Here is a 26,734-nt window from a genome sequence, read left to right as displayed (position 1 = left end):
ACATTGCAAAAATGCCCTGTAGCTACATATGACACAAATTTGGGATTCGCACTCTCAGTACAGAGCATGAAGCCTGCAGAAATCTACTCATAGCATCCTCCTTTCTGTGTCACTGGTCTGGGTACAAACCCCAGTTCTTCTATTTAATACATTTGTGTCATTTTTGTGGGTCATTTTCAGGGTGATAATGATACTTACCTTACAGGGTATGATGATTACATGAGTTAATATATATATATATATATATATATATATATATATGTATCATTTAGACCAGTAACTGCAAAGATCAAACACTACATAACTATTTACTGCTGTGATTGTTGCTATCAGTAATTTCCAGAGACTGGTAGACACACAATTGCACAGTGTGGAAGGAAACTCCTTTTTTAAAAAAAAAAATTTTATTGGAGTATAGTTGGTTTACAATGCTGTGTTAGGTTCTGCTGTACAGCAAAGTCAATGTATGTGTGTGTGTGTGTATATATACATATATATATATATATATATATATGCCCTCTCTTTTGGATTTCCTTCCCATTTAGGCCACCACAGAGCACTGAGTAGAGTCCCCTGTGCTGTACATTCTCATTGGCTACCTATTTTACACATAGTAGTGTATAAAATGTCAATCATGCATTCCTAAACCTAAGCCATAGAGTCAAGAAGAGTTCGGCTCATTTCTGTTCTCTCAGGCTTCACCTGGAAGGGAATTTATGCTCTAAGAACTCCAGAGGAAGGCCATGGGAAAAACTGAGAAATTTCTATGGTATTACATAATCATCTCCTTAGAGAAATATTTTTCTGACATTGCTTGTTCTTGTTCACAAGACATTGCATTGTCCACTATAAAAGACCTTCTCCAATTCTAGATTCTAAACACTATAAAATGACTAGTTTTAAAATATACAACTAAAATCACATCATTGTTGTTGTGAAACCTTACAACACTTTTTGAGGGAAATGAAGATACTACAGATTTCAGAAAAAAACTGGAACTAGTACTTACATGACTAAAGGCTCATAAGTGTGTCGGGAAGCGGGGTAACTCTCTGGAAGAAAGAATGTGTTATCCTGCTGCTTGACAGAATTGGTTAAGCTATAAAGTAGGGAAAGTTTAGCTTCCACACCCCTAATCTCCTCTTTCTGTACTGTCTACCCCCATCTTGGTGCCATCTCTTCTTTCAGGAGAATGTTGCATTTTATATAATAATAAAAAAAAAAATGCCAAGGATAGATGCTTGTTTTTTCCCTCATGTTTTAAAATATCTGGGAATAGAAAGATGGTTCCCATCAGTCATTATTGACTAAAGTTGTTCTCTCTCTGCCCTGACATCTCAGTAAGTTTCTTCTACCTCATGACTTAATATGGCTGCTGGAGCTCCAGCCTTTATATCTGCCTTCCAGGTCATGAGAAGATAAGGAGAAATACAGACAATTTCGTTTTTATTTTAGAAGGCTTCCAAAAAGTTTTCTGCATATCTTTTACTTTCTGCTGTTATGTCTTAATCACATAGCCTTCCTAGCTACAATGGAGGCAGAATAGCCATACACCTAGCAAAAAGTAGGGTTCTGTTAAAAAAAAAAAAAGAAGGTCATGTATGCATTTTGAGGTAGGCAACAAAACAAATTTTTACTGCACCTTCCTTAAATAGTCTAATTTTTTCAATACCTTTCATGGTTCTCAAAACTTTTCCAAAAGGAATCCAAAACTTACTCCATTGTATAAGAGAGTGATAAAGGATGAAAGCATTAACTTGCCTAAGGAGTTTGAGGTATAATAGGATTAAATCCTTAAGTACAGTTATTAAGCATTATTAGTGAAATTTCAAGCAGGGGAGAGGCAAATGCAGGGAGCAGAGGCTGATGGGAGCAGAGTATAAGATCACATCACACAGACAACTTACTCCTCACCTTGTGTAGGACAGCCTGCTCTAAACGCTATGTTATCTTCAACTTGCAGTCACAGTGATATGGAAACAGTCCTGCCTCTGTCAAAACAGATGTTCTCACACTGGAAGAAATTTGACCTGTTGTCATAGTCAGTAGTAAATTCTTAAATGCATTGCATTCCTTAAGTTTCCAGCAACCTATATCTCAAACTTTAGGCTTATATCAGAATTATCTGGATTTTGATAAAACACAAATTGGAGGACTCCCAGAATTTCTGACTTGTAGATTTCAGGGTCGACCTGAACATTTGCTTTTCTAACAAGTTCCCAGGTGATGGCATTACAAGCTAAAGTTTGAGGTTTGAGATCCACTGGTTCATGGCATTTTCTTCTTTATCTTGTTAGCAAGGGTACCATGAGACATTACCTATAATCACCTTGCATTCAAGGAAAAAGAGCTTTGCTTTCTGGAGGGGAAAACTTAAGCTCTTTATTATCATCTGAATATGAAGCAAAAAAAGTCTAAGGCTGTCCTGAAGGCCTGCCTACCCATCCCTCTCCAAAAACTTGCATAAAATTATTTGCCTTTATTACAAAGGGAAATACTTCTTTTTGATCATTGTCTTGCATCATTAAGTTTCAACTGAAATAGAACACAAATTCAGGTTTCAAGAGAAAAAACCACAACATTACTACTGTTAAACGAAGGACATACTAAAAAATTCAGGATAGTTTGGGCCAAAAGACACAGGGAAGGAGGCAAAATTCCAAACAGGCTGCTGACCAACCAGGATTTTATCTGAGGGCAGCCTGTCGCTGGGACTTGAAACTAGTTTGGTGTGTTTCTTTTTTTTTTTTTTTAATTTTTATTGAAATATAGTTGATTTACTACATTGCGTGGTTTTGCGTATTTCTAAGTGATGCTAACTAACATCAACGGGTAAAGTATTCCTTCAAAAGTTCAAAGACAAAGAGCATGTGATTTCACTCATATGTGGAATCTAAAAAATGATACAAATGAACTTATTTAGAAAACAGAAAAAGACTCACAGACACATAAAACAAACTCAAGCTTGCCAAAGAGGAAAGGTGGGGAGGGATAAATTAGGGGATTGGGATTAACATAAACACACTGTTATATATAAAATAAATGATCTTCAGGGACACACTGTAGATCACAGGGAACTCAATACTCTGTGATAACATATATAGGAAAAGAATCTGAAATAAAAGATGCATATGTCTAATTGGGATTTCCCTCGTGGCTCAGCCGGTAAAGAATCCACCTGCAATGCGGGAGACCTGGGTTTGATTCCTGAGTTGGGAAGATCCCCTGGAGAAGGGAAAGGCTACCCACTCCAGTGTTCTGGGCTGGAGAATTCCATGGGCTGTATAGTCCATGGGGTCAAAAAGACTTGGATGCAACTGAGTGACTTTGACTTTCACATGTCTAATTGAATCACTTTGCTGTACACTTGAAAGAAATGAAAGTCATGTTCGACTCTTTGTGGCCGTGGAATTCTCCAGGCCAGAATACCGGAGTGGGTAGCTAGTTCCCTTCTCCGGGGGATCTTGCCAACCCAGGGATCGAACCCAGGCCTCCTGCATTGCAGGCAGATTTTTTTACCAACTGAACCACCAGGGAGTACACTTGAAACAAACGCAGCATTGTAAGTTAACTAGACTCCAAAATAAAATTAATTTTTTTTTAAAGTGAGAAAAGAGAGCACTGGAAAAATGTTTCATTCAAATCTGGATTCTTCTGCAAACAAATATAAACGGAATGTGGGATGGTTGTGTCACTTTCCTCTGCCTGCCCATCGTAGACACCTCCTCGCTGAGACTCAGAATCTTCAATCCTGAAGACTGTGAGCTGGGCTGGAGGCTCTGAGAGGTTTCCTTATTTTCTAATAATATTCAATGATCCGCTGATGAGTGTGCAGTTGATGAGTTGGTGCTGAGTACACGTGGAATTAACTCTCTTTCTGCGATTAATCAGCACGTATTCAAAGCTGTTGCCATTTGGGCTGGAGTTTGCCTGTTTGCAATAAACACAGGCGATATTTATCACAAATAGCATGTGAAATAATAGACCAATTAATCCTATTTGAACAGCAAAAGGTACCCGAGAAACCCATTTATTTTTTCCTTTACCCAAAATTGCCCACCCCCACGACCACCAGCTCCATGGAACAAGCCCTCCCTGGACCATGGCTGTCTGCTCTTTCCAAACAATATCAGAGCACATCGGCACGGTTATTGCTATTTTAAATCACATTATCCGAACTCCTCATAATTTAGGATGGTTAATGAAGTCTCCCACGTAGTGGGAGAGCCTGGCACTCCCTGGATACCTCCCCTCCTGTCTCTTCCTGATAAGGTCCTACAAACCCTCAGAGACTTAATCAGCTACCAGCTCCTGTTCCCCTGCCTCCTCTGCGCCACCAGCCTACGTGTTGCTTAACACCTTGGGTTTGCTCCTATGCTGGATTTGCTTGTAATTTTCTGTTCTACAGCTGCTTCTGAGGCAGGAGGTAGATTCTGCGCCGCCCCCCATGCTAAAGTGGTTGGAGATTCGTTCCCTGTGACTGAAACTCTAAGAAGAGAATAGCAGGACAATTGGGGGAGGGGGAGGAGGCTGGGCCCTACCCACATCACATATTTCACATTCTCGAAGTCAGACACATGCATAGAAAGTTTCCACAGAGGTCAAAGGAGAGTGATGTTAACTAACGCCAGGCTGGCCATAGGCCTTTGTGGTGAAAGCCATCTTGGCTAAGAGAGGCATGCACACACACGTGGAGGGTCCTGAGAGATGCTGAATAGAGACTGTGAACCAGGCAAATCAAAATGATTGACCAAAGGAAACCCGGGAGATGGACCCCATGTAAGTGATTTAAACTACCGCGAGGGCGTGGCTCAGGGACTCTCTCTCTGAGTCTGCATGTGCCCATCCACAGATACTGAACTCTTCCTCCTCTTAATAAATGCTTTACTTGCTTCCCTACCTTCCAGCTTTGTGGAAATTCTTTTCTGCAAAGCCCAAGGGCTGGTGTTCATCACTGACCACTGGTCTAGTGGCCAGGATTTGGTGTTCTCACCAAATTGATTGAGTTCTCAATCTCTGGCTGAGAACCCAAGCCCTGCTTCAGGCCAAGGCCATCTGGGATAATATCCTCCACTCCACTCTGAACTCCATGAATTCACCTGTGTGTCCCCCATGCCCATAGTCTTGGAATGAATGAAGAAATGAATGAAGAAGCTCAGAGAGGGTGTAGAGAGAGCCCACACGAGGCAGCCAGCGATGCAAACACAGTCTGAACGTCTGGTCTAAGGGGAAAAATGCCCTTCCCAGGAACAGGAGTCTATATATCATTCTAGAATCTGTATCTTGGGGCAAATTACTTTGTGAGTCTTTCAATAAACATTCAAATCCATCAATCTTACTTGAATTTGCACCAAGCAAAGCTCTGAACACTGAAAGGGCTTAGGTTAGAAGTGTTCAGGGTATACAACAATGATGATAATGTGGGGGTGATTCCTGAGATGCCTTCACAAACATTCTTTCACTGAGTTTTGACCACAGACTGATAAGGTGGATGCTACTGTTTGGCCAGTTTGGCTAGTAAAGAAAAGGCCGCTCAAAGGAGTTAATCTAGCTACCTTGGTGGCTCACAGTTAAGAACACGCCTGCAATGCAGGAGACCCAGGTTCAGTCCCTGGGTTGGGAAGATCCGCTGGAGAAGGGAATGCCAGTCTACTCCAGTGTCCTTGCCTGGAGAATCCCATGGACAGAGGAGCCTGGCAGGCTACAATTGATGGGGTCGCAAAGAGTTGGACACGACTGAGCGACTAACATTTTCACTTTTCAAGCTCTGATTGAACCGGAAGCTCAACCCAGGTTTTTTGGCTCCAAACGCAATGGTCTCTGTATGGTTCTTTCATGAAGTAGCTGTCAAAAGAGAAGTGATTTCAAATACTGGATGTGTGCTGTCTGGGGGTTGGGGGAGGTTGAGGGAGGAGCGAGCTGTAAATCAGTCTGACTCCTTCCCACCCAAGGGGTCACCAGACTCGGTCCTTGAGCCTCAGTTTTCTGTAGCTTTCCCCATCCCAGTGTCCATCCCTGAGAGTCTGCTGCTTTGGCTGCAGAAGCACAGAGACACAGGTCCCAACACGATGGCCCTAATTGATGAGTCCACACTAAGCGCTCTGGGGAGTGAGTCCCCGGCAGTGAGGTACCTGTCAATCACCAGTGAGTCAGGCCCCTCAACTCCATCTCTAATTCACACTCCATAAGCAGCACCAGTCACTTCGGAAGTATTTCATTAAAAAGCCAGCAGCAAGGACAGGAGCAAAGCCAAGAGCGATGGCAACACCAATTGCCAGAAGTCCCCTCACAGAGAGAAAAGCGAACAGGAAATGGATGCAGAGGTCCCTTTTTGTTCTCACTAAAGATCACCATTAATATAGCATCTTCTCCATCATGCCCATTCTCACGGTCACCTCCAGGACTTCTCAATGGTGAGAGAGGGGATAATACAAAATGCATTTGCAATCTGTCCTCCTAGCTCTGGGATGTACCCAGGGGCAGAGATCGTCATCAATCACCCTTTATTGCAGCAGGGACAGAGGAATTCCACAGATGTGGCTTTGAAACATCTTCCCCAGCTTTCAGCAGAACTGCCCTGGGTAGAGAAAGCAGAAGAGGATTTGATTTGGGGCTTCTTTACGATGCCAAAAACTCAGCCTCTGCGCATCAGTGCCAAATTGAATCTTGGAGACAAAGTTTTGGGTGAAGCAGAAAAGAACAGCTTTAATGTTTTGCCAGGCAAAGGGGAACACAGTGGGCTGGTGCCTCTCAAAACCGTGTGTCTCCAACCCCAGGAGGATTTGGTGAGATTTACAACAATGGTGGCTCAGATGGTAAAGAGTCTGCCTGCAATGCAGGAGACCTGAGTTCGATCCCTGGGTCAGGAAGATCCCCTGGAGATGGAAACGGCAACCCACTCCAGTATCCTTGCCTGGAAAAGCCCATGGACAGAGGAGCCTGGAGGGCTACAGTCCATGGGCTTGCAAGAATTGGACACAACTTACAGACTAAACCACCACCACCAAAAGCTATTCCAGAGCCCAGATTTTCCATTTTTTCACTCAAGTGCTGAGGAGGATTCCAGACTGGCTTAGCACATCCATTTTCCTTTTCTTCCTGAGTTACATGACTTTTACTCCACTTAAGCACTCCCTAGCAGCAACTGTTAAGTGCAGAGACAGCCTGGTGTAGATACAGGGAAATTCAGAAGCTCGCATATTTCCTCCTTTGACCTTCTGTGTTGCTATGCCAAGGTGGCATCTGTATGTTAAAATTGTTCCATGTGTGGTCTCCTCCCAGGCACATTTTTTCTGACAAAACTCTGAAGTAAATGCTTCTTGCCTGCACCATCCTCCTGCATGTACGTTTACTTTTATGCCATCCTTCAAGCATGCAAATGCTTTTATGCCCAAGTCCTAATTCCTCACATGCCTAGCTCATCTTACCTGTAAGAGTACCTTCCAGTCCTCTGAGTCCTTTAGGGTCAAGGTGAGAATGGCTTTTTTTCCATTTCAGATATTGCAGTGGATCCAATTCCAATTCTTCTGCTCACAAGGTGGGTAGGTGACATCATCACATTTAAACAGAGTGCTTTGTTACCCTAGCCACGGGGATAAACAAGGGACCAGAAGGTCAATGGACTCTTATCTCAGATCTGGGTGCTGAGAGAAATCCGTGGGAAAGTATGTTTAGGGATGACTGTGGAAAGAGCTGAATCTGAGGACAAAACCAACAGGAACGGGGAGAGGAGTTGAGAGTGGGAGGGGCGGGGCGTGAGAGAGTGGGGAGGGCCAGAGAACCAGCTCAGGAAACACCTTCCAAGACAGCCACTGAGGCGAGCTCTGCCGCTGGGCTTTCCTGTTACCTAAGCCCATAAATCACATTCAATTAAAAGAAAAAAAAAAGAGCCTCGACACAATGAACTGTTGTCTATGACCATCTGTCCTCATCCTGTTACCTGTTCTGGAATGTGAGCCTGGCTAGATGTGACCTCAGAGCTATCAACAGAATTTCACACTCACAGATTCCCAGATAAGATTTTATACCCTCCCTGGCGGAAAGTGAAGAGGAACTAAAGAGTCTCTTGATGAAGGTGAAAGAGGAGAGAGAAAAAGCTGGCTTAAAACTCAACAATCAGAAAAGGAAGATCATGGCATCTGGTCCCATCACGTCATGGCAAATAGATGGGGAAACAATGGAAACAAGCGAGAGAGTCTATTTTTGGGCTCCAAAATCACTGTAGATGGTGACTGCAGCCATGAAATTAAAATATGTTAGCTCCTTGGAAGAAAAGCTATGACCAACCTAGACAGCATATTAAAAGCAGAGACATTGCTTTGCCAACAAAGGTCCATCTAGTCAAAGTTATGGTTTTTCCAGTAGTCAGGTGTGGATGTGAGAGTTGGACCATAAAGAAAGCTGAACACCGAAGAATTGATGGTTTTGAACTGTGGTGTTGGAAAAGGCTCTTGAGAGTCCCTTGGACTGAAAGGAGACTCAACCAGTCCATCCTAAAGGAAATCAGTCCTGAATATTCATTGGAAGGGCTGATGCTGAAGCTCTATTACTTTGGCCACCTGATGCAAAGAACTGACTCATTAGAAAAGACTCTGATGCTGGGAAAGGTTGAAGGTGGAGGAGGAGGGGACGACAGAGGATGAGATGGTTGAGTGGCATCACCGACTCCGTGGATGTGAGTTTGAGCAAGCTCCTGGAGTTTGGTGATGGACAGGAAAGCCTGGCGTGCTGCAGCCCATGGGGTTGCAAAGAGTCAGACATGACTGAGCGACTGAACTGAACTTGCAGTAAGCAGGATTATCCTGCTGACCACGCCCTTGGCTTTGTTTTCGCTTCATAAGTAAGCTTTACAGTCTCACTCAGCCCATTTAAGCCCACCAGTGTATCCACATTCTGTCTCATCCTGATTTTACTCACTTTTCTTACTTGTCCTGAAAGCACACAGATCATATCTATGTATAGACAGATGGGATTGAACCCCCGTTCAGAGTATCAGGTAACCCTCGAAAAGAAAATACCCTAATGGAAGGAGTATGTCCATATTAGTACTTTAGCCGGACATCTGCATTCTGAAACCCGAGATGCGTTACACTGGAAAGGAGTGCAAACGAGACGTGAAGCAGTGAGAGAGGCCAGCAAATTTGGAAGCTTTCCCAGGCTCCTCCGGGCAAAGCCACACTCGATGTCAGTCATTTCCTGCTCCGTTCACATTCCCTTCTAAGGAAATCTGCTCCACCTACAGTCCCCACTGCTAATGGGCCACGTTTTACACTGTGTTACTCTGTCCTCTTGGGGTCCAGAGTCAAACAGGGGACAGCGGAAAAGCCAGGGAGAAACACCTACATTTTCAACAGTTGACTCAGGCTGAAGGAGGAACACTGGACCATTTCAAAGGAAGTCCATGAAAAACCACTTTGAGTCCAAACATGCAGTTTGTAGATCTTGATTTTGAATAATTATGGAAAGCCCTTTTCCCAAACTACTCTACATGAAAGAAATTAATATTCCCAACTAAACTCTTGGTGCCTACCTTGCTTGGTGACTTTCTGCCCCGGGCAACCATGTATTAATATGTTCAGTTCAGTTCAGTCGCTCAGTCGTGTCCGACTCTTTGAGATCCCATGGACTGCAGCACGCCAGGCCTCCCTGTCCATCACCAACTCCTGGAGTTTACCCAAACTCATGTCCATTGTGTCGGTGATGCCATCCAACCATCTCATCCTCTGTCGTCCCCTTCTCCTCCTGCCCCCAATCCTACCCAGCATTAGGGTCTTTTCCAATGAGTCAGCTCTTCACATCAGGTGGCCAAAGTATTGGAGTTTCAGCTTCAACATCAGTCCTTCCAACGAACACCCAGGACTGATTTCCTTTAGGATGGACTGGTTGGATCTCCTTGAAGTCCAAGCGACTCTCAAGAGTCTTCTCCAACACCACAGTTCAAAAGCATCAATTCTTCGGCACTCAGCTTCCTTTATAGTCCAACTCTCACATCCATACATGACTACTGGAAAAACCATAGGCTTGACTAGACGGACCTTTCTTTGATGGAGCAGCCATGAGGAGATACCCCATGTCCACGGTAAGAGAAACCAAGTAAGATGGTAGGTGCTGAGAGAGGGCATCAGAGGGCAGACAGACTGAAACCGCAATCACAGACAACTAGCCAATCTGATCACATGGACCACAGCCTTGTCTAACTCAGTGAAACTAAGCCATGCCATGTGGGGCCACCCAAGACAGACGGGTCATGGTGGAGAGGTCTGACAGAATGTGGTCCACTGGAGACCGGAATGGCAAATTGACATTCTAGGAATCAGTGAAATCAGATTAATATGTTCAGTAAGTGCTATCAAATTAGTGGGAAAAAAAGCATAGTGTCTCCTTACCAAATGTAAAGATGACTCTGATTTTCAGAACAGATGAAAAAGGGTGGCACTTGATGTGATTTAGCGGTGAGTGTATGTATGTAAAATGTATCATTGTATTCAGCAGAAAGGAGAACACAAGTCAAATTTAACACAACCTGGCTTAGAAGACATTAAAGAAAGAGGATTTCTGATCCCTTTGTCCATTGCATATCTTCTTAGGAACCTTTTTCTTACCTCTCTTCCAAGGGTAAGAGGAATCATTTATATAAATTTGCATATCAAGATAATTTGGATGAAGGCAAGACATGCTATATTAAACAGAAGAGGGATTTATTGAAAGGATATTATGAATTTATGAAACTGAAGGAAGGGTAGATAACCAGCATTGTCAAAACTTTATTTATATACTTACAGATTTGCATAAAGTTGCAAAGGTAGTACAGAAAGGGTCTATGTAACCTATACCATTTCCCTCAATGGTTATATTTTATGTAATTAATAGCACAATACTGAAACAGAAAATTGGCATATTAGGGGGTATACTATGTAAATTAAAGTAACCATCTCTGCAATAAAAATACAGAACTATTCACTCACCATCAAGGCATCTCTTTTATTTGTTTTAATGATCCTATTCATTTCCCCCTCCCCAAATCCCTCACCCCCTGAAGTCACTTACCTGTCCTCTGTCTCTGTAATTTTGGCTTTCAAAACTTGCTATATAAATGGAATCACACAGTGTGTGACCTTTTAAGAATGGCCTTTTTCACTCAGAATAATGCTCTTGAGATCCATCAAAAGTTGCTGTTTGTCAAAAGCTTATTTATTTGGATTGCTGAATAGTGTTCCATTATATAAGGACTTCCCTGTAGTTCAAACGGTAAAGAATCTGCCTTCAATGCAGGAGACCGGGGCTCGATCTCTGGATTGGGAAGATCCTCTGGAGAAGGGTATGGCAATCCACTCCAGTATTCTTGCCTGGAGAATCCCATGGACAGAGGAGCCTGGCAGAGTCACAAAGAGTCGGACACGACTGAGCGACTAATACACACGTTTCATTGTATTGATGGAGCACAGTTTGTTTAATCATCCACTCATTGTGGGACATGCTAACTGTTTCCAGTTTTCGGTTATTACAATAAAGTTGCTAGGAACTATCCATGTACAGTTTCTATAGTTTGAGGGATTTGGTTTTGTTTTTTGATATAAGCTTTGTCTGGTTTTGGTTTTGGTTAATATTAGCTTTATAAATTAATTGAGTAGTGTTCCCTCTCATTTGATTTTCTGGAGCAGAGTAGGTAGGAATTAAATCTTTAAATATCTGATAGAATTATCTGGTAAAAACTTTAGGGCTTAATGTTCAGGGCAAATAGAAACTTGATGTTTCTATTTGAGTGGTTTGGTTTTGTCTTTGGTAGCAATTAGATTTCTTCATTAGTTATAGAGATATTCAATCATCCCTGAAATATACTTTATGTTGGATAAGTTGTGGTAGTTTATGTTTTTCAAGTCATTAGTCATTGTTCAAGAGTGTATTGAGCAAACTGGGGTGACAAGCAAAGTAACTTTAGTACCAATCATGTCTGTCCACCTGATTATTAAGATTCCCTTTTGGACTGCTGGTGATATTGTATATGAAATAGAAGTTTGAGTTTATTTAGAGTATCACATCATCTACCTAAAAAAAAATAAAGCTCTACTTCCGAGCTGGCATTGTATCGAAGCATAGCCATGTAACTAAATTCTGGCCAAAGAGATGTAAATGGAAATAGAACATGGAATGTTCAGGAAGATTGCTGACTTAGCTGAGAGGTGATGAATTTTTGCTTCTGTCTTCCTGTCTTCTTCCTTTCTGACATAATAGGTGGAATTCCAGCAGACATCTTGGACCAGGAAGTAACCAGGATGGCCATGGAGTAGTTCTATCTGTCCTGGATACACAACTAAAACTTCTTTTACATGTGAACAGAAATCAAAGCAGACCGAAAAAAGACTTCGCATCTTGTTTGGTTATTGTTCTGTAGGATTTTCTGTTGTAGTAAGCTGAAAGTAATCCTAAATATGTATATATGAGGATCCATTCATCAAGATCCATCCACATACTTCTCTAAACGTCCTTGTCATCAATTCCTTTATCAGGATTCTTCTAAGATCCTCATCCTCTAAGCAGACTCTCTGCCGCTGCCCAGGATTAAGGAAAGGTCTTGTCTCTGACCATCTCTCCTAAGCAAAGGTAGTGAAATGTGCTCTTTAGAATTCGGCTCATGAAAGAAGCTTCTTTCTTCATTATGCTTCAGGACTATGCCTGAGTGAGGCTAGAGTGATGTGGGAATTATAAGAATAATCTCATAGCAAGGGAACTTGATGGAAGAGACTGAGATTAACAGATTCCAATCATATCTCCACCACCTGCTTCAGATCATCAACATTCAAGTGACAACCTAGAGAAGTGAGATGGGGTGGTGGGGGGAGGAGGCTCAGGACGGAGGGGACACATGAATACTTATGGTGGATTCATGTTGTTGAAAGGAAAAAACCAACACAATATTGTAAAGCAATTATCCTCCAATTGAAAAAAAAAAAGATTCAAGTTCCTGAAAAAAAAAAAATGTACTCTAATTGTCAAGTTAGATGGTCGGTCCACATTTTGTCAAACTGAGTCAACTGAAGATAAAATCTGATATCTGCAGTTTCTTTAGTAAAAGGTAGAAATACGGGGTTCACTATCCAAACTCCAGATACAAGAGAAGGTAATCCTTCCCAACCCCCCCAAAACAATGCCAAATCAAGATGTTGATAAGAAGGGGGAAACATGCTATGCAGACAAAGAAATGGTAGACTTCTATTAGCTACTCTGGCAGTTTCCACCTTATTAGATACAGTAGAGTGTTAGCAGGGGGTTGTGCAGCTAGCTGCAAGCTCAGACAGAGTGGGTGCTGGTCAGAGTTCTACCACCTAGTTTCTGATTGTCTATAGCAAATCACATGACCTTTAGGAGCTCTGATTTTCTCTTCTCTATAAAGGGGCTATTGTACCTAACTTATTAGGTACACCGCCTAAATTTTACATGAGACAACTTATATTACAACACAGCATCTTAAGAGAGCTGCTATTAGTCCAAGTCTCAGTTTTTAAAATGATGGTCTTAATTTCAGCCTTCTGTAGAGCATTCCTTCATGCATGCAAGTAAGGTAATTAAGAGCAAAGGATGTGAATCAAACAGACTTCTATTTACCATCTATAAGATACTGATCAAATTACTTACCTCTCTAAATTCCCATTTTTTGGACATAAACTGAAAATAATAAATGCTTCAAAAACTTAATACAAGGAATAAATAAGATTAAGCATATAAAGCATTTACTATGGAGTCTAACACTTAGAAGGCTTCCCTGGTAGTGCAGTGGTGAAGAATCCGCCTGCCAATGCAGGAGACATGGGTTCGATCCCTGGGTCGGGAAGATCCCCTGGAGTAGGAAATGGCAACCCACTCCAATATTCTTGCCTGGGAAATCCCATGGACAGAGAAGCCTGGCAGGCTATACATAGGCTCCTGGATGGCAAAGAGTCTGACACGATGGAGCATGCATGCACGTATGCACACTAACATATAGAAAATCCTCAAAAATGGCAACTACTCCCGCTATTATTATATTATTATTACATAAGAGATGTTGACTTGAACTATACAACTTTCTGGAAATAGTGCTATATGAGAGTAGGAAAATTTGTCTCAGTTCTACAATATTATTCTAAAGTGAAAAAAGAAGCTTTATTTGATGTAGCACTTTGAAACAGCTTTGAATGGATAAAGATAACAATGACTGATTGTCCCTATTACTCTATTATGGTCTTATAAAATGTATTGCGTGCCCACAACGTACTATAGATAACAGAGCTGGTACTTGTCCATGGGGACTAATTGCCTACACTTAAGATCACAGACAAACTCTTACTCAATTATGGAATTTGTCTGGAACCTAATTATAGCCCTGATCTTCTCCCCCACTATCTAATTCTTCCTAGATGCCTCAAAAGACTAATATAAAACAGAATATGGGAAAAGGGCATATGCCAAAAGCGAAAGCATAATTAAAATGATGTCTTACCAGCCTCAGGAGTGCAAACTGCCACAAAAATCACTTCTAAGAGACTACACTACACTCACTCAGGGATTACGGCATAAAATCTACCAACAGCTAGGTGGGGGGGCAGATCCATTGGCTTCCGTAGAGATTTATTCTTTTCTAGGCACATTATTGATCCATTAATTCACATTTATAGAGCATCCACTACACACAAAGCTAATTATTCAGGAAAGATATGCATCGCATTAGCCTCAATCCTTCAAACTGAAAGAATTAGGCGTACATTCATTAATCCATTCCTGTGTGCATCCGCACACTCAATGCGTATTTAATGAGCATCTCCTAAGTGCCAGACTCTCTACTTAGGAAAGGGATATGAAGATAAATAAGAGAAAGTTACTCAGATGTCCAAAGTTTGATCCAGTGTAACCTGCTGCCTGTGAAACACATTTGCTACTTGGCACTTGTGAGTTCTTCCTGTTGAGGTGGTAGGAGAGGATTCCAGGGGTCGGGTTAAGGTCCTAGAGAACAGGGAAAAGAGATAAGTCAAGCCCAGGGACACTAAGCCACCCTTCTCCCGGGGGAGAGCTGAGAGGACTCGAATCAGAAGCACACATTTCAGGGCAGAGATGGCACCGACATGCATCAGTGGAACTGACCTTTGGAATTTAGAGAAATGTCCCTTGAACAAACAAACATTTCAGCAACTCTGGGAGAACGGGTTTCAGAAACCTGTTGTGCAAGAGTTGACCTGGGGCGGTTGGTGTGCCGTTCCTGGGCGTTTTGCTGTGTGGGACTGTTTTTTCTCCTGTACAGTCTCCACTCTTGTTCACAGACTGTCTGCAATTAAATGTGCACGTCTGGAAGTTCACGCTACCTTGTGCTGCTGGCTCTGCCTGTCCCAGCTCATGGACTGGTGATGGCTGAGGTTGTTTGCAACGTCTATCCTCCCTTCAGGGCTTCTGGGTGGTAATTCCAGCCAATTCTGATAAACAAAGGACACAGGGAACTGGCACAGAGGTTGGAAATTGTTTGCTCTGTGCCAGTCACCAGGCTGCCGCAGATCAGTGACCTGAGCAGCTATAAGAACCCTGCATTGGGAAGGACAACTTTCTCCAAGCTTGGCACTTGGTGGACAAAGTGGGGAGGGCCCGGGGTAGCTTGGGTGACTTCTTGGAGATGAAAGGGACCCTGAAGGATCAATGGGTGAGGAGGCACGTGGGGAACGGGGCAGGAGAATGGCCTCCTTTCCCTGGCTTTTCCTACTTGTTACGGGTTTGTCAATATCTTCGCGGAAAGAAGTTCCCGAGACAAAGACTCTGGTGGGAGCAATTTACCTGTGACCTCGTCTCTCCACGCACAAATGAGAGAGTGATGACAGCGGATCAGGGAGGCAGGAAATGCATTCCAAGGTGTGCTCGTGAGCAGCCCAGCTCTGCAGGAAGCTGGGGTTCCACTCCAGGGATGGAGACCCTGCGAGGAACTGCGAGGAGGGAACCTACCTCATACCTGTGCCACCAGAGAGTATGGTGCAACTCATCCAGCAACCTCCTCCCCATTGATCAGGGACTGCTTCCCAGGTCATTGAAGCCCCCTCCCCACACTTCTGGGCTGCACTGGCATGCAGCGGGGCAGGTACAAGTCGTGCCGAGCAGAGGGGAAGAGGCATGGAGGGGCTTTTCTCTTTTTAATTAATGTTTATTGCAGTATAGTTGCTCTATCATGTGTTAATTTCTGCAGTACAGCAAAGTGAATCAGCAGGAAGTATATGTATTTATGCCAAGCCCTGCTAAGTCACCTCAGTCCTGTCTGACTCTGCGACCCCATGGACTATAGCCCGCCAGGCTCCTCTGTCCATGGGGATTCTCCAGGTAAGAACACTGGAGCAGGTTGCTGGGCCTTCCTCCAGGGAATCTTCCCAACCCAGGGGTCGAAACCACTTCTCTCATGTCTCCTGTATTGGCAGGCGGGTTCTTTACCACTAGAGCCACTTGGGAAGCCTATACATATATTTATATCCCCTCCTTTTTGGATTTCCTTCCCTCCTAAGTCACTGCAGAAAATTGAGTAGAGTTTCATGTTCCGTACAGTAGGTTCTCATTAGTTACCTGTTTTATACATAGCAGTATATATATGTTAATCCCGATCTCCTGATTCATCCCACCCTCCGGATGGGCTTGAGGTGGAAAGTTCCCCACATTCTGGAAGCTGTTGATTAGCAACACAGGAAGACTCGGGGGTGGACCATGCAGACAAGGGGTAGGGCATCAGCCATGTCAGCGGCAGTCAGCAGACACAATATTTGCATTTGGAGAGAAATCAATGAAGAAATACCTAGAGAGAAGGAATCTCATTTATATTGAAGGAGGAAGCCAAGACGTGAGGCCTTGTGACATCAACAAAGGCTCCAACAAGAGGTCACTCCATCACTTTCTTTCTTTGTGGCCCTCCACTGTTGCCTGAATTTTTAGAGATCTCAATCTGCATATCTGTGAAATGAAATCTATAAGATCGGTTCCATCTTGCTGGCAGAAGTTTTAAGACAACAAAATGAGAAAGTGCTTGTGCAGATATTTGCATAGAAGCAAATGTTGACTCAGATGGTAAAGAATCTGGGTGCAATGTGGGAGAATCCCTGGATCAGAAAGATCCCCTGGAGGAGGGCATGGAAGTCCACTCCAGTATTCTTGCCTGGAAAATCCCATGGACAGAGAAGCCTGACAGGTTGCAGTCCATGGGGTCGCAAAGGTTCGGACACAACTGAGAAACTGACATGAAAAGAGTATTATACACTGAATTTCTTTATTCCACCAGTATTATCAGATGCCTGCATACTGGAGGTCAAGACCTATGCTAAGCATTAAAGATAGCACAGTGAATAAGACCAATAATTTTCCTGTTCTCACAGAGCTAGTAGCCTATTGAAGGATATAGAGAAAAAAAAAAAGGAAGTTTAACGAAGTGTAGTGATAGGGGGAGTATAGCCACCGTAATGGAATAAGTACAAGGTGCTATAGGAACGTGAATAGGAGCATAAAGGAGGCTTAAGGGAGCTCAAGAAAAGCTTCCTGGAGGATGTGATGTCCAGGCAGAGTCCTGGAGGAAGATGAAGGGTTAGCCTGGTGATGGGACTTCCCAGGTGGTCTAGCGGTTAAGACTCTGCTCTCCCAGTGCAGGGGACCTGGGTTTCATCCTTGGTCAGGAACTGGATCCCACCTGCTGCAACCAAGAGTTCGCATTCCACAACTGAAAGAGCCCACACGCTGCAATGAAGATTAGAGACCCGCCTGCCGCAACTCAGACCTGGTGCAGGCAACTAAATAACTAACTATGTTTTTTAAAAGTTAACCTGGTGAATGGGGAGAGGAGCGTTTCAATAAGGGCTGATAGAGAGCCATGGGGAGAAAGGGGGTGTGAAGGAGGCACAGGCCCAGCAGAGGTCTAAATGAATGAGGAGTGACGGAGGATCTGAACACAGTCTAGGAGGGCTGGAGTGAGAAGTTACGGAGTGAGGGGTGGAAAAGGCAGGAATCAGAGGGCCCTGGGGTTCTAAGACAGGCCTTGGAGCTGTGTTAGGGGCTGTGACTTCATCTGGAGGGAATAGGGACTCAGGTTATGTTTCAGAGAGAGGAGGTGTGATCATGTTTGGCAATGCAGAAAGATCAGCCTGGCTGCTGGCAAAGGAAAGGCTGATTGTGGATGTGACTGCCCTGGTCCTGGGCTTTGCACCAAAGCCACTACTGGAACTGGAGAAGCACAGACCACAACCATCTCCTGCCAAGGGTCTCCTCCAACATTGGGCCCCCATCCTCTCCAGCCTCTACAGCTCACCAACCCAGGTCTTTGCCTTCGCTGTATGAGTGCAATTTCTTTTTTAAATTATGGTACAATACACACATCATGTTTACCATCTTAACCATTTTTAAGTGTATATTGTTGTATAACAATCACCACCATCAATCCATAGATCTCTTTTCATCTTGCAAAACTGAAACTCTCTGCAGAAAGTCCCCTACATACAACTGTGTTCTGTACCGAGAGCACGTTGGTACAGAAGTCCAACTTGTTGGTAAATCCAACCGTTTAGCCTAGGTACCCAACTAATACAATCGGCTATATAGTACTAAACTGATGCTTTTGAACTGTGGTGTTGAAGAAGACTCTTGAGAGTCCCTTGGACTGCAAGACGATCCAACCAGTTCATCCTAAAGGAGATCAGTCCTGGGTGTTCACTGGTAGGACTGATGTTGAAGCTGAAACTCCAATACTTTGGCCACCTGATGAGAAGAGCTGACTCATTTGAAAAGACCCTGATGCTGGGAAAGATTGAAGGTGGGAGGAGAGAGGGATGACAGAGGATGAGATGGCTGGATCGCATCACCAACTCAATGGACATGAGTTTGGATTAACTCCGGGAGTTGGTGAAGGACAAGGAGGTCTGGGCTGTGGTTCATGGGGTCGCAAAGAGTCAGATATGACTGAGTGACTGAACTGAACTGTGATAGGTTTATAATACTTTTCACACAAATAATACATGAACACAAAAAATAAGACCATTTTAATCTTACTGCACAGTTCCTTCACCAGTACGGTAGCACAGGACAACAGCTGGCATACAGAGCTGGCATCAGATGAATAGGCAAGAAGAGTTATGGACTTGAGGAGGAGAAAGGAGATGGGAGATGGTAGAGCTGATGGATTGTCAGCAATAGGAGGGCAAGCTGCAATCTCGCTCATGCCCGATGTTGACGGAACGCACGTTCGTGCCTTCAAAAGTTCACAACTTGAAGGTTTGTATGTAGGGGACTTACTGTACCTGTTAAACAATAACTCCCCATTTCCTCTCTGCCCAGGTCCTTTCTGTCTTTATGACTTTAATTACTCAGATGGCTGAAATCATCCAGTATTTGTTCTTTCATGACTGACTTACTGCACTTAGCGTGGCAAGGTTTGCTCATGCTGTAGCGTTTGTCCAACTTCCCTTCCTTAGAAAGGCTGAGTAATACCCCATTGTGTGCACAGACCACATTTTAATTATCCATTGATCTATCTGTCAGTTTAGGGACGGCTTTGGCTCTCACCTTTGGCTTCTGAGAATGGTACCACTGTGAACATGGGTGTACAAATATGTCCTTGAATCCCTGCTCTCAATTCTGAAACTTTGATCTCTTGCCATTGGTTATTTTTGACCAGTTTCCACATGGAAATGCACATCTTTTCTCCTTTACTGGAGAAAATGGGGAATCTTGCAGTAGACAGGGTTCTCTTCCTGTTGGGAGTATTCATCAAAACCCCCGTCAATACTGTTTTCCCAGCAGGCACGTAGAATAAGGAGAGTGTAGACCACACCTGGTTCCAGTTCTAGTGCTTCCACTTATTAATTGTATAGAATTAAGCAAGTCATCTTACTCTTCAAGTCTCAGCCTCTTAGTCACTCAGTCCTGTCCACCTCTGTGTAACCACATGGACTGAAGCCCGCCTGGCTCCTCTGTCCATGAAATTCTCCAGGCAAGCATACTGAAGTGGGTTGCCGTTCCCTTCTCCAGGGGATCTTCCGGACCCAGAGAATGAACCTAGATCTCCTGCATTGCAGACAGATTTTTCACCATCTGAGCCACCAGGGAAGTCTCAGCTTATTGTTCTTTAAACTCAGGAGGCTGTAACTTATCTTGGGGTTTCCCAGGTGGCGCTAGTGATCAAGAACCCTCCCGCCAATACAGGAGACATAAGAGACATGGGTTCCTTCCCTGGTTCAGGGAGACCCCCTGGAGGAGGGCATGGCAACCCACTCCAGTATTCTGGTCTGGAGAATCCCATGGACAGAGCATCCTGGTGAGCTACAGTCCATAGCACCACACAGAGTCGGACATGACTGAGTGGCTTAGCACGCAGCACAGATACCCAACAGTAATTCTACAATGTGTTTATAACCAATGTTGTTTAGGAACTCAACACCTAAACAGTGATGTTAAAAAAAATAGGGACTATTAATCTTATAGGCGTTTAGTGAGATATTTTGAATTCACAAGTGTAGGGGTCAGCAAGGGAGCGAGTGAGGTGGCTGGAACATCAGGACTGAGCCAGCTGGGGGCATCCTGACCCCCCTGACCTGAGGCAGAGAAAACACGGCAGGGAAGGGGGCTCCACCTACCTTGCTGCAGGCACACCCCAGGTCTGGGTCACTCAGGACTCATGTGGCACCTTGCCACACAGGCTCCCAAAGTCATCATATTGGTTTAGGACACATATTTGGGGTGGAGAGGAAGAGACACAGAAGGTGACCCGTCCCATGGTTCTGCCTCAGTCCAGCAGAGCCTAGAGAGGGCTTTTCCTCAGAGACGCTGCCTCATTTCTGTACAAGCTTTTTAGCCAAGACACATTCACCTCCCCCATAATCCACAAGACCCTCTTCTAACTCTCCCCACAAGCTCAATCTTATATTCCTATCATAACTTTCCCTTGCAATTTGGCAAATAGCTTGACTCTTTCATGGAATGAGACACAATACAAACCCTAGCATTTAACCATGGTACTTGATTGTCAGAATATAAAATACATGATTTTAATTGGAGATGGGCATTCTGCAAACTCAATGTTGTAATAGTTTAAAAATACTTTCAGGCTCTAGAAATCATTAGCCTACTCTCTGTCAATGTTTGATGGAACCAGAAATCACCATCACACAACCAAAACGTGTGGGTAATGAACTTTCTCGAAAGGTTAGCAAATCTTAGTCTCTAAGGTAAGAAACAAATCAAGGGGAGCTTTATTCAACTCTTGGGAAATAACTTTGCAAGGCGGAAACATGTGGCCACTTTGTCGCTCCAACTTCAACATTAAAAAAAAAGACCTCAAAACCATAGCCCTCAGGTCCAGAAGTCAGTGTACCAGAACCTGTAACAGGTCGTTAGAGAGTGTTTAGTCCAAGGCATATTTTCTTCAAAGTTTCGAGGGCAAGCAGTCTCCAAAACAAACATCAAAGGTTTCTGCAAACGAAGGCACTTGTCTGCAGCCACTTACTTCCTTTTAGAAAGTGCAAATAGCAGGTGACTTAGCCTGGTGATTCTTCCACCGGAGTGCCTTTCGCTTCAGGAAGGGCCAGCTAACTGTAATATTCGTTCAGGGAAGCATGGGGCTTTCCGTTCCCAGACCTCAGTAGAGGCATTTAGAAAGGGAAAATGAATGCCAGATATCTTCTTGAAGTCTCAAAGAGGAAAATGCCCTGTTCCCTCAAAACTCCCTCGTCTGAGCACAGAATCATAATATATTGCTGCAATATACAACATGCAGTGAAGCATGTCAATAGTTCCAGGCTCTGAAAAAGAGGCAGGTGAGGAAGAACAAAGGGTGGTGAGACTTAGAAACGATTCTCTCTTCCCACGATTCTAGATGAGGCTTCTTTTAGCAACAGATGTGACAAGTCATATGTTAGAGAGTTTACGGTATCACCTAGGTTGTAGCCTGTGGACGAAAGATTAATTAGCTGAGCTAAGAAAGAAACGAGATATTTTACTCGAGCCAAATTTGAGGATTATAATGCAGGGAGAGCACCTCAGAAAGCTCTGAGAACTGTTCTGCCCATTATGTAAGTGTTTTGAGACAGAGGGCTGTACATCAAGCGATGTATTATTGACGGTTCACATAATATAGACCTAAGCGTCGTGGAGGTGGGTCATGTGACCCCCTCCTTACAAGCTCAAGAAGGAATGTTATCTTTAAGGAGTTGTCTTGTTGATGGTGGGAGAATGTTGCTCTTTATGAATGAGCAAGTATTTCTGCCAAAGGGTGAGGTTTGGTGATGTCTAATACGGATGCATGATGTGCAGTCGGGTGAGAGAGGAGGCCACAGGGAAGAGATCATTTTCTTATGTTTGAATTATACTTGTCTTGCCATAAGATATGAATTTTATTTTACAAGCCTTTTTTAGATGCTTGTCATACATGTATATATTGTGTAAATGTGTAGGCAGCTAGGGCAGGACCTGGATTAGAATACTGGACAGCGTCCTAAAGTCAAGGGTCATGAACCTTTGAGTCAGATCCCTCTCTGTTCAGATCCCACCATGCAATAAGCTGCTCTGAGGCTCAGCTATCTCATCTGGTATTGTTTTCCTCATTTTTCAGATATTAACACTGAAAACAAAACTATCCAGCACACTATTTAACTCACAGTTAGCTGAAATAAGTGGATGAAATAAAAGAAGTGCATGAAATTATACATAAAATGACTGATATGTGGGCATTACTCAATACATGAAAATGTTGTTGTTGGTATTAGTAGTAGTAGCAGCATAGCCTCCCTGGGCTTGCTGATGTAAAGTATAATTCATTGTGATCTTTTAAGCTTTTTTTGGTTTTCAATAGTTATTTATTGAATTGATTTGGCTGTGTCAGGTCTTTGTAGCAGCATGTGGGATCTTCCGTTGCAGCACATCGAGTCTGTAGTTGTGACTCTCGAGCTCAGTAGTTGAGGCACACAAGCTTAGTTGCCCCGTGGCACCTGGGGTCTTAGTTCCCTGATCAAGGATCCAATCTGCATACCCTGCTTTGCAAGGCAGAGTCTTAACCACTGGACTACCAGGGAAGTTCCATCTCTTCAGTTTTATAATGTGATTTACACTTGGTCAGCAGTAGAGTCCCAGAATCAGGAAGTTATCCCCCAGGCTCCTCTGAGAGCTCTCTCTAGGACAATATGTATCAGAATAATGCAAGATTAAGAATGATTTCTGGGGTGTGCACATCCCAGACCATCATTAAAGGTCAAGGTGACAGGTTCAAAAGCAACGGTGAGAAAGCAGGATTTCTAGAAACGAAAAGCTAGATAATCAGCCGTTAAATGGTTCAACTCGACTTCTGAAGTCAGCTATCTTATGTATTAAATTATTTTGCCATTCATGTGGCCATATGTATTTAAGTACCTAATACATGTTGGGCTCTGCGTAAATAATGGTGCATGAAGTAGATATTTCCCCTAATGAATGGGATTGACATTTTAAAAATAAACGAGACACAGTTACCCATTGTGTGATACACAATGAAGATACAGGTTTTGTAGTCCGTTCTTCAGGTCAGAAATGGCATCTTTGAGGAAGGTGTGGTGAAGCGGATATTGGAGAACTAAGTGGGAGTTAGTGGGCAAAGGAAAGAGGGAAAAGCATTCCAGACACAGGAACCGACATCCTGAGGACCTCGAGGAAGGAAAAATCATGAGAACTTGAAAGAAGACTGGAGTGACATGAGAATAGCAGCCTCACTGTAAATCTGGGGAGAGGAGGAGTAGAAGCTGGGGGAGTCATCAAAGTCAAAGCACCTGAGTGATGCTCTAGGGGCCAGGAGGGAACTGAATCCAGAGAGGAGTTAATCTTGGCGCTGGGACAATGGTGCATGAGTAGCCAAGGGGTTCTTGACTTCAGGCATGTTTGAAAAAGCAGTATGTCATTCAGACTCCTGCATAAAGTCCAGAACAGGGGAGAGCTGCTCAGTGACTGAAAGGAAAACTAAAACATATCCATCCTTAAAGGAACAAAGATACTGACTGCTTCCTAGAAATATTACTGGGAAAAAATACTCTTTGGGAAATGGAAGCCCCAGTCTATGCTCTAGAATAAGTGGGAGAAAAAGCTGGCATAAATATTGGTCCCATAAAGATGTACTTTTTTCAGTTTCAGTTCAATCGCTCTGTCGTGTCCGACTCTTTGCGACCCCATGGACTGCAGCACGCCAGGCCTCCTAAGATCCTGATTTAAGCAGATAACTAAACCAACTGTTATTTGGGAGGATTTTTCTCCCAGCATGAATGTGCAAATACACACACACACATGCACACATCTCAGCTAAGTAAATAGGAACACACAAAAATTACAAACCACTCAAGAAAATAATCTATCCTGAGGGGGAATCGGCTTAAAAAGTAATACTAGGAATAAATTTTCAAGAGTTACAAGAAATAGAAAAACCACAAAGTATGCTTAAAATTGTTAAAGATTTAATGATATAATAAAATTATAATAAAGGGCAACATTTTAAAAATAATGTTTTCTGAAAGAAAAACAAAATTAATTTTAAGAAACAAAAATATAATCAGCAAAATTAGATGTCCAAAGTTTTGGTTAAACATCATGTTGAACACAATTAAATAAAGAATCTTGAACACAAATGTTTAAAGAATCAGTGAACTGAAAAAATAGTCTGCAGCAATTACTACAGGAAATAATAACTCAGTGGGATGTGGAAAAAGTAAAGATTGAATGTCATGGCAAGTAGAATAAAGGTAATTGTGTCTAATAAGAACTCCAGAAGAAAAAAATAAGGGAAAATCTGAGTAAAAACATTTGTGCTTAGTTATGTATGACTCTTTGCGACCCCATGGATTGTAACCTGCCAAGCTCCTCTGTCCATGGAATTTTCTAGGCAAGAACACTGAAGTGGGTTGCCATGCCCTCCTCCAGGGGATCTTCCCCACCCTGGGATTGAACGTGCATCTCCTATGTCTTCTGCATTAACAGGCAGATTTTTTACCACTGAGCCACCTGGAATGCCCTAAATCAACTATACTCTATCATAAAATAAAAATAAAAGAAACGTTGAAAAAAAAGAATAAGTTGGAGATGAGGAAGTAAAGTCGGTAAGAAAACACGATTGAGAAATGTTTGTGTGTTTTTTAATGAGGCTGCAGGAGGTTAAGAACTAGAAAAGTACCTTTACAACTTACGTTCACATTTCTCTTCTTCTGAATAAAGACTAATGCGCCCAATAATGTGATAAAATTACCCACCACAACATATTCTTAAACATGCACATCAAACTCTGGTTCTTACCGCAGGCACCTACTGATTGTGCATTGTGGGTCCTCTTCAGTAAATACTTTTTATTGAGCCATTTACAATCTGGTGTTAAAGCATACTCAACCAAATCAAACTGTATTAATTCAGAAAGTGCCTAACAGGTGTTCCTTTAATTACGAAATTGATTTCCTGGGTGTCGCATTAGGAAAAGAAAGCTGGTGGCCTTCATTTCACTCTGCATGCGTGTGTGCTGAGTCACTTCAGTTACGTCTGACTCTCTGTGACCCTAGGGGTGTGTAGCCCACCAGGCTCCTCTGTCTGTGGGATTCTCCAGGCAAGAACACTAGATGGGTTTCGGTGCCCTCCTTCAAGGGGTCTTCCCAACCCAGGGATCGAACCAGCGTCTCACATCTCCTGCATTGGCAGATGGGTTCTTTACCACTAGCGCCGCCCGGGAAGCCCTCTTTTCACTCAACTCAGTAGCAAAACAGATGAGAAAATTTGTACCAATTGAGCTTTAAAAAAGCTTCCTTTGAAAAGTCTGGGATGTTTGCTGACTCTAGGTATTTTCTCTCTACTCACACGCTCAGCTAATATTTCTCTCCAACCAACTCTGTCTAACCTTGGACTCTCTTCCCCCTGCTGAGAATCCCACACAGCAAAATTTCCTTTTCAAGCATTACCCAGGGCTTCTGAAATGGTCCCTACTGCTTACAGTAGCTGTCTGGTCCTCGCAGTGATGCCATTTGCCTTCTTGGGGGTAGTCCACGGTCCCTGAAGCCAGTCTGCACAAAACAAAGACATTTTCCTGCTTCTCTTTTTCACTTGTATATTCATGATCATTTGAAAATGAACTGGGTTGAAAACACTTGGACTGGAGATGCTTCCTGCTTTTAACTGTTTCTATCATCTTTGGTTAATTTCCTGGAACCAGACTATGTGGCTGCACCAGATGATTCTGGCTTTGCTGTTGATTTGTCAACTTAAAAAAACCACACGACATGCGAGTTGCCGGTTAAGTTTTCCTTGGGGCGAAATAAGGGCTGCAGCCTGAGAGACAACACCGCAGAGAGCCCTGAGAAACTGCTCCAAAGAGATAGGGGGAGAGGATAGTATATATGTAATTTTGGTCAAGGGAAAGTACATGCAATCAAGCACGTGTTTTCCCAGAAAGTTTCTGCTCTTCTCATGAGGCTTCCTGTTAGTCACAAGGGACAGTCGTCCCTGTGAAGGATTTTAATGCTTTTCTAGAGATGAGGAGATACAAGGATTGGGCTCATAAAATCAGCTCCTGAGAATATCTGACTATCTAAAGGTCTGTTCTGCCTGTTTTTCCCGGAGCACAGAGTGCCTCATTTCTGCTCTCCACCCTGAACTGCTTTCAGGGGAGGTTGAAGGTCAGCAACTTCAGAGGCACCTGATGGAATTCTTGTAGAGGTAGAAGGCAAATACCTACGGCAAGTGCCAACTTTCTAGTTGGAGTCTTTCAGCAAAT

At 43.2% G+C, this 26,734-nt stretch overlaps 1 long non-coding RNA gene across 1 annotated transcript; it reads right to left on the bottom strand.

Annotated features, from left to right (window-relative positions):
* Positions 1–2,734: 2,734 nt before the first annotated feature.
* On the bottom strand, positions 2,735–7,951 carry LOC145519104 (uncharacterized). The gene is made up of 4 exons (XR_014063536.1): positions 7,428–7,951; positions 6,474–6,577; positions 3,532–3,930; positions 2,735–3,178 (listed from the first exon to the last, which is right to left on the bottom strand). It is a non-coding gene; the product is annotated as an uncharacterized LOC145519104 (long non-coding RNA).
* Positions 7,952–26,734: the final 18,783 nt, after the last annotated feature.

This window comes from Giraffa tippelskirchi, chromosome 8 (assembly GCF_054371585.1).
Source record: "Giraffa tippelskirchi isolate mGirTip1 chromosome 8, T2T-mGirTip1v1.2.pri, whole genome shotgun sequence".
NCBI classification, from domain to species: Eukaryota; Metazoa; Chordata; class Mammalia; order Artiodactyla; family Giraffidae; genus Giraffa; species Giraffa tippelskirchi.
This window is presented reverse-complemented; position numbering and strand designations above follow the sequence as displayed.